Source organism: Adiantum capillus-veneris, chromosome 6, assembly GCF_014529385.1.
Source record: "Adiantum capillus-veneris isolate H3 chromosome 6, ASM1452938v2, whole genome shotgun sequence".
NCBI classification, from domain to species: domain Eukaryota; kingdom Viridiplantae; phylum Streptophyta; class Polypodiopsida; order Polypodiales; family Pteridaceae; genus Adiantum; species Adiantum capillus-veneris.
In genome coordinates this window covers 141,303,566-141,309,151 of record NC_140936.1, presented here as the reverse complement: position 1 = coordinate 141,309,151, position 5,586 = coordinate 141,303,566, and the positions used below count along the sequence as shown (strand labels likewise).

General features: G+C 42.2%; 1 pseudogene; it reads left to right on the top strand.

Annotated features, from left to right (window-relative positions):
• Positions 1 to 275: 275 nt before the first annotated feature.
• On the top strand, positions 276 to 4,963 carry LOC147456388 (uncharacterized; annotated as a pseudogene).
• The last annotated feature ends 623 nt before the right edge of the window (positions 4,964 to 5,586 follow it).

Sequence of the window (5,586 nt, the reverse complement as noted above, 5' to 3'; positions counted from 1 at the left end):
CAGACTTTTAGTCTCGCGAGACTCCTCAAATAATGCTGCACACCTCTCTTTCCACATGATCCAAATGAACTCGGAACAGATTTTGGCCCAATATGAAGAGATGATTTTAACTGAATCTCCCAGGAGCCACTGCTTGTCTAAGGGCTAAAACCCTAAAACTTCTACCAATGGGTCAAGATCCTAATAGAGTATCTACAATTGAGGAAGATATGAGGGAGGTCTGCTGGAATTTTTTTTGCTCTGAAATGCAAAAATATATAAGACATCATGGTAAGATGGGAGCTTCCAAAAAACGACAGAAACTGGTTGAATTGAGTGCAAAACTTAAACCTTTGCTAGAGCAAGTTCATAAAGGCCAGGTAACCACACAGCCATGTACTGAAATTGAGGATATTAGGGGTGCTCTTCTATCTATAGCTGAGGCTCAGGGTGCTAAATGCATATTCAAATGTAGGGTAAGAGAATTATCAGATGTAAATGACACCTCAAAGGGGTTTTTTCACAAGTTGAAAACCAAACATAATCGAGAGGCTATCACTATAATTATAACAGAAGATGGGTCCGAGGTCACTGACAACCAGAACCTTATGCAAACCTGTGTGGATCACTATAATGCTATTTTAAATAAACCAGTGGATACTTCTAAGGAAAGACAACAGGCAATGGAGGTGATGTTAGCCTCTATGGACTCTTGCATTAATAATTGTGATGCGCAGAGGCTTGAGGGCTTCTTTCAGGAAGGAGAACTTTACTATGCTGTCACTAAATTGGGAAATGAAAAAATACCTGGAGCTTGTGGGCTTTCAAAGGAATTCTTGATGCATTTTTGGCCACATCTGAAATGTATGGTCATGCAAGCAATCAATGCTATCTGGGCATCACAGGTTATGGATCCTCATCTCAAAGAAGGAATTGTAAAACTCATCCCCAAAAAAAAAAATTGCTCAACTCTATCACAGTGGAGACCCATAACCATGATGGGATTGCTGTATAAGGTTCTGGCAAAGTCAGTGGCTATAAGACTATCCCCTCTGTTAAGGAAACATGTTCATATAAACTAGACGGGGTTCATCGAGGGCAGATCTATTTTGGATAATATTCTGGCTGTTCAACTGGGGACTGAATATGCTGTCAAAACAAATCAAAACTCAGTGATGCTACAACTAGATTCTGAAAAAACATTTGACACTGTAGCTTGGGACTTCATTTATGCTATTATGAAAAAAATGGGGTTTGGGACCAACATGCGTACCTGCATCTTCTTGCTGGGCCAACATGCTACATCAAGGATTATAGTAAATGGCAGACTTTCAGGCCCAGTTCAAATTCAAAGATTAGTGAGACAAGGGTGCCCCTTAAGCGCCCTTTTTTTTAATGTCAGTACTCATTCTTTATTTTGCTTTTTGGAGAAGCAAGTAGCTCTAGGGAGAATCAATGGGATAAAATTGTCCCAGGAACAGTTGCTAGCTCTAGGTTTTGTTGATGACACTATGATTTTTCTACATGCTACAAATTTAAACCTGAATAAATGTATGTCTTACCTCGCTTTGTTTTCTTTGGCTGCTGGTATGAACTTGAACTTTCAAAAGTCTGTACTTACTGATATCAATGTCGAGCAGTTTAACAATCTTATTTGGACTGGCAAGAGAATCCAAAAAGGACATGTGGTGTCAGATATTTGGGATACCCAATAGGGATGCATTCAAGTAATAACGAGTTGGTTCAATGGGTTTTATCCAAAGTCCGGACGAAAATAGCTGCATGGTATGGTGATGAGTGGCCGTTGCATGTCAGACTCAAAATTATACAACCCATTCTCGTTCCGTATCTGTTGTACTATCTGCCATTGTTGGACTGGAAAAAAAACACATCTAGCTCATATCCAAACGTTGCTGACAAAATTCCTTTGGGGTAATAAAGGAAAAACTTGTGCCTTCATTAAATGGGACTTTGTTATCAGTCCTAGAAATCAAGGGGGGGTGGGTGCTTAACCTGCAGGCACACGCTCAGGCTCAACGAGCAACTATGGTCAAACATATGTTTAAACGGGACACTATCTAGTCGAGATGCATGTGGGATATCATTTCTCTGTCAGTGGTTTACTTTCACAGCACATGGAACATGTCGGACTGGGATAAACTATTTTCGCATGCTCCTCTTAAAACAGGTTGTCTTACTGCTCAGTTGATGATTAATTCTTGGAAACACACATTCTCTAATTTGATATGGCAAGGTCGTCTTAGGTATACAGGCAATTCTCTTGGTCAGGAAAATGTCTTCTGGAGTTTGGTCTTTAAAACCCCCCCCTACCTTGATTATTAAAAAACCATCCATCAGGTTATTTAGAAAAGGTATCACATGCATTCATCAAATGTTGGACTCTCAGGGGTTGTTTGTTCCCTTTTTTGCAGCCAGGAGACAATTCAGACTGTCGAATGCTTTTAGAAGAAGTTGGACAGACTTATGTATTCAAACTTTCAGGCTTCAAGTCCCCATGATAGAGAATTTATGGAGAGATTCCGAGACTGGCACCTCCCAGGGAATGCAGGTGATTGGTGGAAATCCTCCACTGCACAATTCTACACTTTGCTTCTACTAGATATGGACATCTCAACCAGATGCAATAGATATTGGAGGTTCAACAAATCACAAGATTGGTGGATACAGCGGCTGACTGCATTATGGATCCTTCCGTGTTGGAATAAGGACAAGCTATTTTTGTGGAGACTTCTCATGGGTTCTCTACCCTATGGGGAACTACTACTTAAGAAATGTATTGCAAATGGGAAATGTCCAAATTGTAAAGCTATGGAGACTATTAAACACATATTTTGGAACTGCAAAAATGTAAGACAATGGTGGCTATGGATTTTAACATGTACAAAACTGGGTTCCAGTCAAACTGTCTATCTTTTTTGTGACATTTGGGCTATGCAAATATCCAGATGAAGCTATGCAGTTTTGTATGAAATCATTGAGAGTTTGGTTACTGTTCTTTATTTGGAATGCTCGAATTTTGCATGTTTTGAGAAAATCTCGCTTTACAAGGTCACTATCCCTTGGGAGATCATTAAGAAAAAGATGATGGAGGACTGCCTTTGTATCACTGACGGGAAGATGAGAGAGAGATGTCTACAGTTCATGAGTCTGATCTGACATAGCTCAAGGATGAGATGATGTAATTTATGTAAATAATAAACTTCCAAAAAGAAAAGAGAGAGAGAGAGAAAGAGAGAGAGAGAGAGAGAGAGAGAGAGAGAGAGAGAGAGAGAGAGAGAGGAGAGAGAGAGAGGAGAGAGAGGAGAGAGGAGAGAGGGAGAGAGAGGGGGGGGGGGGAGAGATAGAGAGAGAAATATAGAGAGAGGGAGAGAGGGAGAGGGAGAGAGAAAGAGAGAGGGAGAGAAAGAGCGGGAGAGAAAGAGGGAGAGTAGAGATACAAACAAACAAATAGAGAGAGAGGGAGAGGGAGAGAGGGAGAGGAAAAAAGAGTAGAGACAGGGAGAAAGAGAGAGGGAAAGAGATAGAGAGAGAAATAGACGGAAAGGGTTAGAGAGAGGGAGAGGGAGAGGGAAAGAGAGAATAGAGAACGAGGGAGAGGGAGAGATAAAGAAAGATCGGGAGAGAAAGAGAAGAGAGTAGAGATATAGACAAAGAGATAGAGAGAGAGGTAGAGAAAGAGAGCAGAGTAGAGATAAAGAGAGAAGGAAAGAGAGGGAGAGAGTGAGAGGGAGATAAAGAGAGAGTAGAGATAGCGAGAGAAAGAGATCAAGGGATAGAGAGACAAAGATAGAGATAGAGATAGAGAAAGAGAAAGAGATAGACATAGAGAGAGAAAGAGGTAAATGCTGACCCCATTTACCAGAATAAAAAAGAAAGATAGTAAGATGCTTTCTCGTGCTCACTGCAAAATAAGTGGTATTTCCAAATTGTAGCATTCCCATATTTTCTTAATTTGTCAATTTGTTATTGTCACCAATTGTATACAGTGGCCTCAAATAATTACATATTAAATCTTCCACACTAACTCATATACGTTTTTCCACACAATCACAACAGCTTCTTGTGAGAAACTTTCTCCATTGGTTGCATCTGTCCAAACGTATCACAAAAAATCACAGTTAATCAAAACTATAGTAATCACAAGTAGAGGGTAGTCTAGATTAATTTAGTGATGGCCACCCCGACCAGAACTGCTCCACCTTCCTCACCTCACTCACCAGCTTTTTGGCCCAATACCCCATCCTCAACGGCATCTCCATCGAGTGGAAGTACCTAAGTGACGACGGCATCAACTACGATATTGAGGGCAACTCCGTTCGCGAGGAGGACAGTGAGAGTTTCATTCTTGTGCTACACGAGCTGGGCAAGGCATTGCCTAACTACACCATTGCCTTCTGTTGCACCATAGAGCCGAAAAAGGCTCACTGGCCTCTCAAGCGGGTAGTGGACCAACTTCTTTTGATGACATACGACATCCACGACAAAAACTAGGGTGAGACATCGGTGCATCACATCAACCTCATGCCTATCTTTTATGGAAAATGGGAGGTGGACGAGGGCGTTGGATTCTATTTGTCACGCGGGGTGTCATCAGGCAAGATCTTCCTAGGTAGGACGCTCTATTCGTGGGCATTCACCAACATGATTGGCATCAGAATGCCAACACATAGAGGATCCCTTAAGACTTCCTTGGAGACGGTCTTGGTGGACTAAAAGAAGTTGCCCTAGGATGCCAAATCAATGGAGCTATTGGATAACAAGGTGAAGGCTCTATACGCCCACGATTAATTAAAAAGTCGGGTGCTGGATAGCTATGACAACACATTTCATCATTACCCATGTGCAGTATATCAAGGATAACAGCCTGAGTGGCATCATCTTGTGGGAGTGCTCCACTGACTTCAACTACTTACACCTCATAAAGGCACTCCATGATAACCTCACTCACGGTGGCTCGTCCTAGATATTGAACTCTCTAGCGACGTGGTAGGGAGGTCCGTCCACCAGTAACTGGCTCTTTTCAAAAAGGATTACCCCCCCCCCCCCAATAGAGAGGGAAAGAGATAGGGAGAGGGAGAGAAAGAGAGAGTAGTGATAGAGAGAAAGAGAGAGGGAGAGGGAGAGAGGGAAAGAGATAGGGAGAGGGAGAGAAAGAGAGAGTAGTGATAGAGAGAAAGAGAGAGGGAGAGGGAGAGAGGGAAAGAGATAGAGAGAGAAAGATAGAGAGAGGGAGAGAGAAAGAGAGAGGGAGAGGGAGAGAGGGAGAGGAAAAAAGAGTAGAGACAGAGAGAGGGAAAGAGATAGAAAGAGAAATACACGGAGAGGGAGAGGGAGAGGGAAACAGAGAGTAAAGAAAGAGGGAGAGAAAGAGAGCATAGATAGAGATAAAGAGAGAGGGAAATAGAGGGAGAGGGAAAGAAAGAGAGAGTAGAGATAGAGATCAAGAGATAGAGAGAAAGAGGGATAGAGAAGGAGAGAGAGAGAGTGGAGAGGGAGAGAAATAGAGGGAAAGGGATAGAGATGGAGAGAAAGAGCGAGAAAGAGGAGATAAATCTTCTATTGCTCTCTCTCTACTCTATTGCCCTC